Here is a 17,171-nt window from a genome sequence, read left to right on the forward strand (position 1 = left end):
GCAGGCGACAGGAATAGAGAAAGAGAGAGAGCGAGAGAGAGAGAGTTAGAGAGAGAGAGAAAGCACACTCAGCCCTGCTCTGTGAATTCACGTCTCTTTGTCTTCAATGGCACCAAGAAGTAAGTGGTAATTAGAGAGGCAGTGGCTGGTCAGGAGTGGGGCTTTGGTCAGCAGCCCACGCGGCATGTCCATCTCTGGAGAGACCATTAACACCTCTGCTGCTTAGCCGAGCGTGGGGAGGAGACACATAGCTCAGCCTTCACATTGTTCTCTTTCACACCTCATGATTCGAGGCGACACCCCTCTCAGTTTTTTGGAGAGTTCAGACAGAGAGAGAGAAAGAGAGAGAGAGGTAGAGAAAGAGAGAGAGACATACAAAGAAAAAGAGTGAGTAAGGGTGGCTATATGACAGCAACCAAACTCCTGGAAGGAGCACTTCTGGAAGACAGATTGTTTAATTCATGTAATCTTTCTACAGGTGCTCAGATTTTTTATTAAATAAATAAAAAAAAAAGTGTTGTAAAAAAAAAAATCTAGTGCATCTCAAAAAATTAGAATATCATTGAAAAGTTACTATATTCATAGCTAATGAAAACCAATGAATCAGTGTCTCAGAAAGGTTGAATATTTTATAAGAACACTTGGTAGTTGGTTGGCAGTATGGGCAGTGTGCCAAGTCCTGCTGGAAAATGAAAGCTGCATCTCTATGAAAGTTGTCAGCAGAAGGGAAGCATGAAGTGAAGTATGAAGATTTTCCGGGAAATCACTGCACTGATTTTGGACTTGATATAGCACAGTGGGTCAACACCAGCAGATGACATGGCTTTCCAAACGATTTATCCTTAATTTAAGAACTTGTACCAAAAATGCGAAGCTTTTCTGTAGTAAGCAAGCACCCACTCGACTTTCTATATTGGACTGTAGTACAATTAAAACAAGCTACGCTGGACGAACCGCTAGCTAATGCTGCGGTTAGCAGCTAATGCTAATGCTGCTGCACCCAGCCCTAGTGCTGGAGAAACTTAAACACTGAAGACTCACCCTTAAACAAAATATTGGATATTAAAGCTTACTGTACATAAATGGAAGAGCTTTACTCACCTAAATAATTTGTTTTCAGGCGAGAAATCTGTGTACATTAACATCTAGAGCTCGTTTGACTTTAAAAGAAAATGTTTTTTTTTAAGATTTTTTTCAGTTTTGTTTACTCAGGCACTTCCCCCAGCTTCCCGATTAGAAGGAAAAACACGGCAACACTCTTACTCACTTCGATGTAGGCATCCTTACTAGTGTTCCTTAATGTGCTTCATAATCTGGTGCGCCTTATGTATGAAAATAGACCTAAAAAAACAGACAATCATTGATAGTGCACCTTATGATACAAAAATACAGTATGCTAGAAAGCAAAATATTGTATAGAAAGCAAAGCAAAGTACATGTAAACTAGAAAGGAAAGACAGCGAGACTTTAAACCTTCATATCAAACCTAATACTTTTTTTTTCAGAGCACTGTATCTTTTAAACCTACCTAAGAACTGTTAAGTTTAGGCAAAAAGAAGGTCTTAAGATCTGAAAACGTAAACTTACAGCAGTCTGCAGTAAGATGACTGTGCTTTCAGTGGTTATTACCTTTTTTGATTCCTTAAAACACAGGCTATTATAATTGCCTGTGTTGACATGTGCAATTCTCTCTCTTTTACAGTATGGTAGACTGTATGGTGATTTCTTTATTTTCATGACTATTTACATTGTAGATTATTCTCACTGAAGGCATCAAAACTATGAATGAACACAGTTATGTGGAGTTTTATGTACTTAACAAGAAATGACCTGTCCTCCAAAGTCACCGGACTTGAACCCAATCCAGATGGTTTGGGGTGAGCTGGACCACAGAGTGAAGGCAAAGGGGCAACAAGTGCTAATAAACACCTCTGGGAACTCCTTGCTTCAAGACTGTTGGAAAACCTTTCATTTTAGGTGGCCACCTCTTGAAGCTCATTGAGAGAATGCTGTTAAGAGTGTGCAAAGCAGTAATCAGAGCAAAGGGTGGCTGTTTTGAAGAAACTAGAATATATATATATATATATATATATATATATATATATATATATATATATATATATTATGGCAAGCCAAACAGGAAATATATAATAAAAGCTGATATATATATATATATATATATATATATATATAATGAACTCTGATATATATATAATGAAAGCTGATATATATATATATATAATGAAAGCTGATATATATATATAATAAAAGCGATATATATATATATAATGAAAGCCGATATATATATAATGAACTCTGATTTATATATATAATGAACTCTGATACAGGGGCGATTTTAGGATCTGGTCTTTAGGGGTGCCCAGCCCCCAGTGCTCACAGAGGCACATTTTTTCTCACCAATTGTGGCGAACTAGTACATTTATAAATTTTGGAGCCGTATTAGTTTTGCTTTGAGTTGTGTTTTCCCCTACAACATTCAATCTTGACTTCATTTCAAAAGACTGTGGCTTCACAGGGATAACAGAGAGCCTGAGACAAATATTGAAGATAACTCAACATTTATTTTGGGAGTAAAGAAAAACAAATGCTAGAAAAAAAAATGGTCACTAAAATAATGCATCCTTGAGCAAAAAAAAAACAACAACAAAAAACCCACACTTTGTAATCACCCAAGGCTAATAATATCAATAATGCCTTAATAAATAAATAAATAAAACACACAAATAAATAAAATAAATAAATATGGTCTCTTCCTGTGTGGATTAGGAAGGGCCCTAAACAGAACAAGGACAGGGGGGTCTCTAGTGGTCAGAAGGACAAACTGAAGATTTTAACACCTAATGGGGGAATAAAGATCCATCCACTTACATCCCATTCACTTCACACAAAAACAAAAAAGGTAACAACTACTAATTAAGCAACTTATTTTGGAAGAACTAAGCGGTGTCGCCTCACTTTAAGGTCGGCAAATCTGTCAATAACAATGTCAGGACTTATGCTGTCAAGAAGTTCTTTTTCAATTGACATCACAGCCAAATGATGGAGTCTATTTTGCCCCATGGTCCTCCTCAGCCAGGTATGTAGGCGGCGCAATGCACTGAAGGACCTCTCACAGCTACAGCTGCTAACAGGGATAGTAAGAGCAGCCTGAACAGTAGCTTTCAGAGTAGGGAACATGTCAGCATCAAGTTGCTTGTATACGGCCAGCATGTCCTCAACATCACCTCCAGTCTCGTTCTTGCGCTTAAAAAAGTTGCTGGCCACCATCACCTCCACTGGCTTAAGGTCAATGTTATAGTGCAATGCCAGTGCTGACAGGAGAGGCACAGACAAGAACTGCTCAGATTTTGGAGAGCATGCCTGAATCCCACAGAGAAGCTCCTCACTTACATCAGAAAACCTCTTTTCCAGTTCTGCTAGGATTCTGTCTAAACAAGGAAACAGTAGCCACTGTTTGAGGTCATCTGCATTGGAAGAACTAGTTGCCTCACTGCCTGTCCAAGCCCCACAAGTAGACTCCACCACATAGTCCACCATTCTCTTAGTTTTACGTCTCTGCTTAGACGATTCATCAGAGACGACCAGTTTGTTAGCATCACAAATTGCCAATGCTCTGGCATGCAGCTCACCAGCAGTGGAGTCACTGCGCTTCTCCTTAAAGGTGCTTGCACACTGAACGCGGTATGCCGCGCGGCATTCCGCTGTGCTGCCGCTCTGCTCTACGCTGGTCAGTTGCGGGTGCGTTGCGCTGCTGCTGACGCCAAGCGTCTCCTGCTGATAATAGGCGGAGTTTTCTAAAACCCATCACCTCTGTGAGCGGTGTTTTGTAGTTTTGAGTCTCTACAGCCTCTGTGGATCTGTATATGTTTCTCAGCCTCAGAACAAAGCTCTGATTCTTCTCTTCCTCCTGTTATCTCTATATGAGTGTAGGGAAGTGATGTACAGCTGAGGGGATTCACTAATCGCTATTATTAGTCTCTCGCGCACGTTTATTGTTGTTTGGACTACAGTTTCTCTCTAGTCGCGTGAGTTCACGTCATGCGTTTTCTGCCGAGGTACCGCTTGCCGCGAGGTCAAAGTTGAACCATGTTGAACTTTGCCCGCGGTAAGCGGTAGCGCGGTGGAGGCGTGGTTATGGGCGGGGAAACGCGCCGCTTTCCGCTCTGCTCCGCAGCAGCGACGCACCGCTCTACCGCTCTAGACACTATTGAATCCTATGGGGGTCAGCGTACCGCGCCGCACCTACCGCGTGCAGTGTGTAAGCACCTTCAGGGAGTCGGTGACTGCGTTTTTGTACTCCATGGCTCTGGCAAGGTCGATGTTCTCCTTCTGCAGATACAAGTGCAAACCTGCACATAATGACAGGAGAGTGTGGAACATGACAAGCAAGTACACAGAGGAGAATTTGCAGAGTTTCACTCTCAGTCCCACAGCCAAAGGTGTATTAATACCAAGGAGGCATTCAATGATGGCAGGGAAGTTGTCAAGAACACAATTTACTGAACGGAGTTGGCATGCCCAACGTGTGCTTGACAACTGGACAAGTTCAGTTTGCTGTAACCCTAGTCTTGTTTGTGTCTCTACAAACTTGTGGTGGTTCACCAGTGATGAACTGAAAAATGAGTAGACACTTTCCAATATTTCAAAAAACTCTCTGGCCTCAGAAATTGCCCTGCATGTGTGACATAAAACAAGGTTCAATTCGTGGGCATCATTGGCGTAGGAACCGGGGGGGATGGGTGGGACATGTCCCACCCAATATTAGAAACAGGTGGATTTGTCCCCCCCAAAAATGAAATAGTTTCGCTCAGCTCAGTCGTACTGTTAATGAAGAGACCGACCGCTAAGCGCTGGGAAACCAATCACGGTGCCGGTTCAGGGAGAAAGTCCCGCCTTTCAGGAGAAACAGCCAATCAGCTCGCTGGTCTTGCGAGAAGAGTTAAGGTGCTTGCACACTGAACGCGGTATGCCGCGCGGCATTCCGCTGTGCTGCCGCTCTGCTCTACGCTGGTCAGTTGCGGGTGCGTTGCGCTGCTGCTGACGCCAAGCGTCTCCTGCTGATAATAGGCGGAGTTTTCTAAAACCCATCACCTCTGTGAGCGGTGTTTTGTAGTTTTGAGTCTCTACAGCCTCTGTGGATCTGTATCTGTTTCTCAGCCTCAGAACAAAGCTCTGATTCTTCTCTTCCTCCTGTTATCTCTATATGAGTGTAGGGAAGTGATGTACAGCTGAGGGGATTCACTAATCGCTATTATTAGTCTCTCGCGCACGTTTATTGTTGTTTGGACTACAGTTTCTCTCTAGTCGCGTGAGTTCACGTCATGCGTTTTCTGCCGAGGTACCGCTTGCCGCGAGGTCAAAGTTGAACCATGTTGAACTTTGCCCGCGGTAAGCGGTAGCGCGGTGGAGGCGTGGTTATGGGCGGGGAAACGCGCCGCTTTCCGCTCTGCTCCGCGGCAGCGACGCACCGCTCTACCGCTCTAGACACTATTGAATCCTATGGGGGTCAGCGTACCGCGCCGCACCTACCGCGTGCAGTGTGTAAGCACCTTTAGCGTGCTGGTGGAGGAGAAGCCCCTCCCCCTCGCTGTGAGATTTAGAAGCGGTGTCCAGCATCAGCTGGTGTTGAAGTAAATCTGGATATACGGCGATTTTTCTAAGAGGTAACGGAGTTTACCATGTGGCCTGTGTTGAGATTATTTCTACGGAGCCCGGGAGGGGCCGTGGATAAAAAAAAACAATTAAATCGAGTGAACGATGTAGCAGTTCGTGCTCACGTTTTCTTTAATTCGAGTGAACGATTTGCAATTCGTGCTCACGATTTCTTTAATTCGTGCTCACGATTTCTGTAATTCGTGCGCACGATTTCTGTAATTCGAGTGAACGATTTCTGTAATTCGTGCTCACGTTTTTATGCGCAATAAGACAAGAAGCTCGGAGGGAAAGGAGCATTTTCTCTCTTGATCTGTTACAGGGGTGCAGTAATGATAATCAGTTATCTACCTTTATAACCTGCTGTTATTAATGCACTAGTGTTACAGTTAGATGTACAGTACAGTGAGCAGATTTTGCCTGGTGGTGGAATCTCTACAGCGCGTGGGGGAGAGCCGTCCGCGGCATCGGTTCCCCCGCCGCCAGACACCTGCCGCGCGCGCAGGTCTTCACGGAGCTTATTTACCAACAATATAGACAAATATAGTCAATTCCAGTCATGATTAAAGGAAACAAACATTACTAATGCAGGATAACTGTGTGTTATTAAAACCAGATCAAAACAAAGTTATAATGCAATGTGGAACTGTTTATAATTTCTTATTTTCAACAATAGTATAACGTAAAGAAGTATAATTATATAAATATACAGCTATAAGACTTAGGTCCAAATGTACACTGTAAAAGTTAATAAAGATAATACAAAATTAATGCAAGGTGTGACAGTTGTCTATGAATGGCTCATATAAGACTATATAAAATCAAAATAGCTGGTCTAAAATACTATTAATACAATGTATTAAGATATTTAGTAAATAGGCATTTCATATAATAATTTGGATCAATTTGATAATTTATTCCAATATGTTTCCTAAAATAATTAAGTTTCTATATCTGATGAAATGTCCTGAATATCTGCTTATTCTCAAATCACAGTGTCCTGCCCAGAAACATGCCACAAGCTTCAAATAAAAAAATATAATAATTATAAACTTCTTAAATGTATATTTTCTGAATTATGTGTTTATTTATTATACAAATTATTAAAATATAGATTAAATCTATCATAAAAGTAATAATGATGTAACCAGATTTAAGAAGGTGTGCATTTCCTTGGAGGCTGGCTGAATGTTATTTAGAAATTAATAAACACATTTGCACATTGCATTAACTTTATTTTGATCTGGTTTTAATAACACACAGTTGTCCTGCATCAGTAAAATGTTCGTTTCCTTTAATCATGACTGGAATTGACTGTATTTGTCTACATTGTTGGTAAATAAGCTCCGTGAAGACCTGCGCGCGCGGCAGGTGTCTGGCGGCGGGGGAACCGATGCCGCGGACGGCTCTCCCCCACGCGCTGTAGAGATTCCACCACCAGGCAAAATCTGCTCACTGTACTGTACATCTAACTGTAACACTAGTGCATTAATAACAGCAGGTTATAAAGGTAGATAACTGATTATCATTACTGCACCCCTGTAACAGATCAAGAGAGAAAATGCTCCTTTCCCTCCGAGCTTCTTGTCTTATTGCGCATAAAAACGTGAGCACGAATTACAGAAATCGTTCACTCGAATTACAGAAATCGTGCGCACGAATTACAGAAATCGTGAGCACGAATTAAAGAAATCGTGAGCACGAATTGCAAATCGTTCACTCGAATTAAAGAAAACGTGAGCACGAACTGCTACATCGTTCACTCGATTTAATTATTTTTTTATCCACGGCCCCTCCCGGGCTCCGTATATTTCTGATAGCTGGTTAAAAAGACTCTCCAAATCAAAACACACAGATTAAACCCACCGTGTGATAATAAACTGCAGCTGTGTTAGTCAGTTAGCTTAACTTTGGAATTAGCTAGACAGGGAGTCAAGGCTTAAAGAAAAAACATATATGTTATGTTCAGCTTGCCCTGATCAGCTAATCACTATTTCATTTTCAAATTGTGTTTATTAATTTAGGATTGCAGGACTTACTGTAAGCTATAGTAAACGAAAAAAATAGTTAGCTAGAAGCCAGATGTAGTGGATAGTCAGAATTTAGTACAGTACTTTATGTTGGTAGTTTAAAGCAGTTTATTAACCCTGATCTCTGCCCTAAAATTGTGTTATTAGCTAATTAGCTAATAACACTAAAAAAATAGCTAATAAACAGTCCTTTACTGAGTTTACCTGTTTAAATCCTTTTCATTATGTATGTCAGCAGTGTATTAGACACATCATACCTCCACTTACTTTATTAAGTGACTTTAAAGCAGAGAAGGCAGTGGGGATATGCAGTAGAATGTGTAGGAACAGGGTTGAGAAACACTGCTCTATCCTGACTTCTGTTTATTTGTAGTTCACAGTAAGACTAAATCCTGAGTAAATAGAGGGATTCCAGGTGAATCCAAATGTTTTTTTCTTTAGTCTAATATTTATATTAACTTCTGTCAAAAATCTCTATGAAACGTAAAGTTACATTCTTTTTTCAAAAAAGGACACCATCATAAGAAGTGCTTTCAGTAGAAACAACTAAAAGCGCAGATGATAACTGATCAGTTTTTGTCATATATGTATATAATTCAGACATTTCACGCATATTTGTTTAAATGTAATGTGGAGTAACATGGTGGTTGTAAAGTCACCTTTACTTGGATGTAACTAATAATAAACAGAGTACAGAAAAAAGGGATTATTTGTGATTAAAAGTAATTCCTTAAATGTTGTTCTAAGAAACTATATGGGCTTTGGTGCATTAGCAAAAGTGTCCCCCCCAATATCAAACCCGCTCCTACGCCCTTGGTGGGCATAACAATGTACATACACTGCTTCGGGGTGTTTCTTTCTGAAATGGGCCTGGACACCGCCCACAGCCCCACTCATCACTGCTGCACCATCGTACGTTTGAGCCACACATTTGAGATCTCCAATGCCATTTAGAGCTAACTGTTGCTCAATGGTGTGTGGAGGAGTGTAACTTTTGAGAAATGGGTCAAATTTCTGCACCAGTTTGAAGCATTCTGCAAACATTCCTTTATCGTGGCTTTCACAAGACTCATCGTGACCCCTGAATGGAATTCCCTGCACTCTCAATTTGTTGTACGACACTACCCTTCAAAAGACTTGATTTGTAGCTCTGCCAACGAATGACACTATCTTTATGGGACTGTGAGGATTCATGCTTGTGGTAGAAGCTGAGTGCCTTCCTCCAATTGTTCACACCACCACTAACAATTACGTCCTGTTTTAAATTTCGCCCAAACACCCTGCATGCATAGCAGAATGCAGCATCCCTTTTACAGGAGTATTCAAGCCAATTAAAGCTTTGAAACCAGTTGAACTGGAAGGCCCTTTTTTGTGTGCCCAACACACTTTGTGGGTATTGGGCTAGCTTTACTTGTTTAGGACCTGTGTTTCTGTCACCTAAATCTAAAGCTGTCTCTGTTGAAACTGATGCTGATGCTGCTGCCTGTTCTTGTTCTGCTTCTCCACTGAACTCCCTGTCACCTTCACCAATATGCTCCTCCTCCTCTGTTTAACAAATAACAAAGCTATTAATTTACAATATTAACAGTATTTGGATGAAATAATATACAACAGTGGCCTGTTTTTATTCTTCTTACCCGCTACTTGTATATGTTCCTCCCTTTCACAGTCCTCACTCTCTCTATCCTTCTTCTTTTCTCCTAAAAACATTTTATTGTAAGCCTACTAGCAGTCTTCAAATATTAACACATTTCTTAATGTAGCTGTGTTAATAGACAAACAATTATATAACCCTATAATTGATGGGAGAAGCTATTTCAAATAAGCCACTACCATTCCTTACCAGGTCTCTCTGCTCATCTTTTTCTCCATTAAATTCCATCTTAAAATTCAATGAAAGAGGATAGCTACTGCAAGCCACATTAAGGGACTATTCTATTGACTGTTATAAACTGACAAAACTATTTCAGTCTTTTTCTCTCTCACCTGAAGTTGAGCGTTCACCTTTGTTCTTAAAAAAAGAACGCATGTCCATCTATGGAAAGACAGACAATCGGTCAGATTTTCCCTATGTTCCATTAACTAAATGCAACTGACTTGGCCAACTACAGCTCTCCAAATGCACGGTCTAACGTTGGGGAAGTTCACTCGGCTGCACTCTTTACCCATATTTCATTCACAAGGTTTCAAAGTAGGCTAAATGCCCTCCAGCATTAGCCAGCTAACTTTAACTAAGCTACGAAAAGCTGCTGCATCAAGGCATTGCCACACACACATTCGCTTATAACCGGACCAATCTAGGATTGAATTATCAGTGAACCACAACGCCATGATGTATTATAATCAGTCGACACACGTCTACTGAACACTGCAAAAAATCCATTGGCAAAAAATAGACAAAATATATGTAAATTAAGACGTAAATGCTTATATTAAGCAAACTAATCTGCAAATGGGGTAAGATTTTTTTTCTTATTAAGATTTCTTAAAATAAGCAATCACAAAGTCCCAAAATGAGTGAAGTGAATCTTAAATCAAGTACAAATCATTGTGTTTTTAGCATGTAAACTGAAAAATTTAATTAACTTGAACGGTTAGTTTTTTTGTGCTTGTTTTGAGTTCAAATGACTTAAAATAGGGTAAAAATTCTAAGTAAGACTGATTAAGTTCATTATACTTAAAATAAGCAAAATAATCCTAAAACTTGCAATGCCTAGTAAGTCAAAAATTCTTATCAGAGAAAAAAAGATTTATTGCCTTAAAATGACTTAATTTTACTTGTTAAGATTTTTTTTTTTGCAGTGAAGAAACATACCTTCTCACCCCAGCTCAGGTGCTGGCTGCCTCGCAGATCCAGAAATGTAGAATGTGAACAGCTAGCTTACGACCCGAACAAAATGCCAAGCTGTAGACAATTCTAGCAGCAAGCAGTCGCGTGAATGTGCCAACCAATCAGAAGAGATATAGTTGATAAGTGGACTGGTCACAAGCCTCGTTTTGAAGCAGGGTTGCCAGATTGGCCAGTCGAACCAAAGTATTGCGCAGATGCAGAGCAAGTTTTTTGCATAATATAATACACTGCTCAAAAAAATAAAGGGAACACTCAAATAACACATCCTAGATCTGAATGAATGAAATATTCTCATTGAATACTTTGTTCTGTACAAAGTTGAATGTGCTGACAACAAAATCACACAAAAATCATCAATGGAAATGAAATTTATTAACCAATGGAGGCCTGGATTTGGAGCCACACACAAAATTAAAGTGAAAAAACACACTACAGGCTGATCCAACTTTAATGTAATGTCCTTAAAACAAGTCAAAATGAGGCTCAGTATTGTGTGTGGCCTCCACGTGCCTGTATGACCTCCCTACAACGCCTGGGCATGCTCCTGATGAGGTGGCGGATGGTCTCCTGAGGGATCTCCTCCCAGACCTGGACTAAAGCATCTGCCAACTCCTGGACAGTCTGTGGTGCAACGTGACGTTGGTGGATGGAGCGAGACATGATGTCCCAGATGTGCTCAATCGGATTCAGGTCTGGGGAACGGGCGGGCCAGTCCATAGCTTCAATGCCTTCATCTTGCAGGAACTGCTGACACACTCCAGCCACATGAGGTCTAGCATTGTCCTGCATTAGGAGGAACCCAGGGCCAACCGCACCAGCATACGGTCTCACAAGGGGTCTGAGGATCTCATCTCGGTACCTAATGGCAGTCAGGCTACCTCTGGTGAGCACATGCAGCCCGTGCAGCCCTCCAAAGAAATGCCACCCCACACCATTACTGACCCACTGCCAAACCGGTCATGCTGAAGGATGTTGCAGGCAGCAGACCGCTCTCCACGGCGTCTCCAGACTCTGTCACGTCTGTCATGTGCTCAGTGTGAACCTGCTTTCATCTGTGAAGAGCACAAGGCGCCAGTGGCGAATTTGCCAATCCTGGTGTTCTCTGGCAAATGCCAAGCGTCCTGCACGGTGTTGGGCTGTGAGCACAACCCCCATCTGTGGACGTCGGGCCCTCATACCATCCTCATGGAGTCGGTTTCTAACCGTTTGTGCAGACACATGCACATTTGTGGCCTGCTGGAGGTCATTTTGCAGGGCTCTGGCAGTGCTCCTCCTGTTCCTTCTTGCACAAAGGCGGAGGTAGCGGTCCGGCTGCTGGGTTGTTGCCCTCCTATGGCCTCCTCCAAGTCTCCTGGTGTACTGGCCTGTCTCCTGGTAGCGCCTCCAGCCTCTAGACACTACGCTGACAGACACAGCAAACCTTCTTGCCACAGCTCGCATTGATGTGCCATTCTGGATGAGCTGCACTACCTGAGCCACTTGTGGGGGTTGTAGAGTCCGTCTCATGCTACCACGAGTGTGAAAGCACCACCCACATTCCAAACTGACCAAAACATCAGCCAGACAGCATAGGTTCTGAGACGTGGTCTGTGGTCCCCACCTGCAGAACCACTCCTTTATTAAGTGTGTCTTGCTAATTGCCAATAATTTCCACCTGTTGTCTATTCTATTTGCACAACAGCAGGTGAAATTGATTGTCAATCAGTGTTGCTTCCTAAGTGGACAGTTTAATTTCACAGAAGTTTGATTTACTTGGAGTTTTATTGTGTTATTTGAGTGTTCCCTTTATTTTTTTGAGCAGTGTATTTAAAAAATGTGTTGAGCCAGGGGGTGCTGAGCAACCTCGCGGTGGTGCTCTAGCACCACTAAAAATACCCTAGCCTCGCCCCTGTTCACTGCAAAAAAAAAAAAATCTTAACAAGTAAAATTAAGTCATTTTAAGGCAATAAATCTTTTTTTTCTCTGATAAGAATTTTTGACTTACTAGGCATTGCAAGTTTTAGGATTATTTTGCTTATTTTAAGTATAATGAACTTAATCAGTCTTACTTAGAATTTTTACCCTATTTTAAGTCATTTGAACTCAAAACAAGCACAAAAAAACTAACCGTTCAAGTTAATTAAATTTTTCAGTTTACATGCTAAAAACACAATGATTTGTACTTGATTTAAGATTCACTTCACTCATTTTGGGACTTTGTGATTGCTTATTTTAAGAAATCTTAATAAGAAAAAAAATCTTACCCCATTTGCAGATTAGTTTGCTTAATATAAGCATTTACGTCTTAATTTACCTATATTTTGTCTATTTTTTGCCAATGGATTTTTTGCAGTGTTCAGTAGACGTGTGTCGACTGATTATAATACATCATGGCGTTGTGGTTCACTGATAATTCAATCCTAGATTGGTCCGGTTATAAGCGAATGTGTGTGTGGCAATGCCTTGATGCAGCAGCTTTTCGTAGCTTAGTTAAAGTTAGCTGGCTAATGCTGGAGGGCATTTAGCCTACTTTGAAACCTTGTGAATGAAATATGGGTAAAGAGTGCAGCCGAGTGAACTTCCCCAACGTTAGACCGTGCATTTGGAGAGCTGTAGTTGGCCAAGTCAGTTGCATTTAGTTAATGGAACATAGGGAAAATCTGACCGATTGTCTGTCTTTCCATAGATGGACATGCGTTCTTTAAGAACAAAGGTGAACGCTCAACTTCAGGTGAGAGAGAAAAAGACTGAAATAGTTTTGTCAGTTTATGACAGTCAATAGAATAGTCCCTTAATGTGGCTTGCAGTAGCTATCCTCTTTCATTGAATTTTAAGATGGAATTTAATGGAGAAAAAGATGAGCAGAGAGACCTGGTAAGGAATGGTAGTGGCTTATTTGAAATAGCTTCTCCCATCAATTATAGGGTTATATAATTGTTTGTCTATTAACACAGCTACATTAAGAAATGTGTTAATATTTGAAGACTGCTAGTAGGCTTACAATAAAATGTTTTTAGGAGAAAAGAAGAAGGATAGAGAGAGTGAGGACTGTGAAAGGGAGGAACATATACAAGTAGCGGGTAAGAAGAATAAAAACAGGCCACTGTTGTATATTATTTCATCCAAATACTGTTAATATTGTAAATTAATAGCTTTGTTATTTGTTAAACAGAGGAGGAGGAGCATATTGGTGAAGGTGACAGGGAGTTCAGTGGAGAAGCAGAACAAGAACAGGCAGCAGCATCAGCATCAGTTTCGACAGAGACAGCTTTAGATTTAGGTGACAGAAACACAGGTCCTAAACAAGTAAAGCTAGCCCAATACCCACAAAGTGTGTTTGGCACACAAAAAAGGGCCTTCCAGTTCAACTGGTTTCAAAGCTTTAATTGGCTTGAATACTCCTGTAAAAGGGAAGCTGCATTCTGCTATGCATGCAGGGTGTTTGGGCGAAATTTAAAACAGGACGTAATTGTTAGTGGTGGTGTGAAAAATTGGAGGAAGGCACTCAGCTTCTACCACAAGCATGAATCCTCACAGTCCCATAAAGATAGTGTCATTCGTTGGCAGAGCTACAAATCAAGTCTTTTGAAGGGTAGTGTCGCACAACAAATTGAGAGTGCTACTTCCACTGAAGTGCAAGAGAGAAGGGAGTACTTAAAACGCATTGTAGCAGTAACCTCCCTGTTGGGGAAACAGGGAATTCCATTCAGGGGTCACGATGAGTCTTGTGAAAGCCACGATAAAGGAATGTTTGCAGAATGCTTCAAACTGGTGCAGAAATTTGACCCATTTCTCAAAAGTTACACTCCTCCACACACCATTGAGCAACAGTTAGCTCTAAATGGCATTGGAGATCTCAAATGTGTGGCTCAAACGTACGATGGTGCAGCAGTGATGAGTGGGGCTGTGGGCGGTGTCCAGGCCCATTTCAGAAAGAAACACCCCGAAGCAGTGTATGTACATTGTTATGCCCACGAATTGAACCTTGTTTTATGTCACACATGCAGGGCAATTTCTGAGGCCAGAGAGTTTTTTGAAATATTGGAAAGTGTCTACTCATTTTTCAGTTCATCACTGGTGAACCACCACAAGTTTGTAGAGACACAAACAAGACTAGGGTTACAGCAAACTGAACTTGTCCAGTTGTCAAGCACACGTTGGGCATGCCAACTCCGTTCAGTAAATTGTGTTCTTGACAACTTCCCTGCCATCATTGAATGCCTCCTTGGTATTAATACACCTTTGGCTGTGGGACTGAGAGTGAAACTCTGCAAATTCTCCTCTGTGTACTTGCTTGTCATGTTCCACACTCTCCTGTCATTATGTGCAGGTTTGCACTTGTATCTGCAGAAGGAGAACATCGACCTTGCCAGAGCCATGGAGTAAAAAAACGCAGTCACCGACTCCCTTAAGGAGAAGCGCAGTGACTCCACTGCTGGTGAGCTGCATGCCAGAGCATTGGCAATTTGTGATGCTAACAAACTGGTCGTCTCTGATGAATCGTCTAAGCAGAGACGTAAAACTAAGAGAATGGTGGACTATGTGGTGGAGTCTACTTGTGGGGCTTGGACAGGCAGTGAGGCAACTAGTTCTTCCAATGCAGATGACCTCAAACAGTGGCTACTGTTTCCTTGTTTAGACAGAATCCTAGCAGAACTGGAAAAGAGGTTTTCTGATGTAAGTGAGGAGCTTCTCTGTGGGATTCAGGCATGCTCTCCAAAATCTGAGCAGTTCTTGTCTGTGCCTCTCCTGTCAGCACTGGCATTGCACTATAACATTGACCTTAAGCCAGTGGAGGTGATGGTGGCCAGCAACTTTTTTAAGCGCAAGAACGAGACTGGAGGTGATGTTGAGGACATGCTGGCCGTATACAAGCAACTTGATGCTGACATGTTCCCTACTCTGAAAGCTACTGTTCAGGCTGCTCTTACTATCCCTGTTAGCAGCTGTAGCTGTGAGAGGTCCTTCAGTGCATTGCGCCGCCTACATACCTGGCTGAGGAGGACCATGGGGCAAAATAGACTCCATCATTTGGCTGTGATGTCAATTGAAAAAGAACTTCTTGACAGCATAAGTCCTGACATTGTTATTGACAGATTTGCCGACCTTAAAGTGAGGCGACACCGCTTAGTTCTTCCAAAATAAGTTGCTTAATTAGTAGTTGTTACCTTTTTTGTTTTTGTGTGAAGTGAATGGGATGTAAGTGGATGGATCTTTATTCCCCCATTAGGTGTTAAAATCTTCAGTTTGTCCTTCTGACCACTAGAGACCCCCCTGTCCTTGTTCTGTTTAGGGCCCTTCCTAATCCACACAGGAAGAGACCATATTTATTTATTTTATTTATTTGTGTGTTTTATTTATTTATTTATTAAGGCATTATTGATATTATTAGCCTTGGGTGATTACAAAGTGTGGGTTTTTTGTTGTTGTTTTTTTTTTGCTCAAGGATGCATTATTTTAGTGACCATTTTTTTTTTCTAGCATTTGTTGTTCTTTACTCCCAAAATAAATGTTGAGTTATCTTCAATATTTGTCTCAGGCTCTCTGTTATCCCTGTGAAGCCACAGTCTTTTGAAATGAAGTCAAGATTGAATGTTGTAGGGGAAAACACAACTCAAAGCAAAACTAACACGGCTCCAAAATTTATAAATGTACTAGTTCGCCTCAATTGGTGAGAAAAAATGTGCCTCTGTGAGCACTGGGGGCTGGGCACCCCTAAAGACCAGATCCTAAAATCGCCCCTGGTTCTGAAAAAGTTAACTCATAAGGATTTTGGGAAGCCTTAAAACATGGCAACCATGAAATGTGATAAAATACCCTCATTAGGATTTTTACAGTTTAGGTTTAAACAGATTTAAGATTATATATAAGATTATATATAAGATATATATAAGATTATAATGCCTATATAGCATTTATATAGTAATGGGCCCATATCATGCAAAAACTTTACAAAAGTGTACTTTAAAAAAGTCAACACAGTTTATATTCTTTATGCAACCTATGGTATGTGACCAACCTATTGTATATCTTCAGCTATAGACCACTGAAAGTCATGTCTCATTTTTTAGTCAGCATTTTTTTCGTGCCCATATCTGGCTTTCCGGGGCTAATATTTATTTTCAATTGTAGAAATGATCATAAATACTGCTACAAGTTCAAGTAAATGTGTCTGTGGTAACATGCTTTAACATATATATATATATATATATATATATATATATATATATATATATATATATATATATATATATATATATATATATATATTAGTAGTGATAGGGTATATATAACATATATGATATATTATACATCATATATAATATATGATGTATATACCCCCAACACTTGGAGGGTTAAAGCTAGCACATACCTCTCTCGATACATGTGAAGGCAGCCACCACGTCTTCTTAAATCGCCGGTAGTACGGTCGATGTAGCATTACACGGTAGCCAGCAAACTTGGAAGGCAGTGACCCTGCTCTGACTCAGCAAAAGTAAACATAACTGAAATTCTTAAAAAACAAAAAGTAAAACACAAAAAAAAGTCAAATGAGCTGTTTGGATGTTCATCTACACAGATTTCTAAAAAAAACTGTTTATTTGGGTGAGTAAAGCACTTCAGTTTATTTACAGTAA

General features: G+C 40.8%; 2 protein-coding genes across 2 annotated transcripts in view; both read right to left on the minus strand.

Annotated features, from left to right (window-relative positions):
- Positions 1-17,171, minus strand: part of si:ch211-141e20.2 (nectin-1) — a 72,667-nt gene that overhangs the window by 19,663 nt on the left and 35,833 nt on the right. The window lies entirely within an intron of this gene.
- The window catches only part of LOC103044451 (nectin-1-like), a 60,158-nt gene continuing 60,077 nt past the window's right edge, over positions 17,091-17,171 (minus strand). The window contains exon 9 of the mRNA XM_049485309.1: positions 17,091-17,127. The gene's annotated coding sequence lies outside the window, so the exon portion shown is untranslated. The remainder of the gene's footprint in view (positions 17,128-17,171) is intronic.

Source organism: Astyanax mexicanus, chromosome 11 (genome assembly GCF_023375975.1).
Source record: "Astyanax mexicanus isolate ESR-SI-001 chromosome 11, AstMex3_surface, whole genome shotgun sequence".
NCBI lineage: Eukaryota > Metazoa > Chordata > Actinopteri > Characiformes > Acestrorhamphidae > Astyanax > Astyanax mexicanus.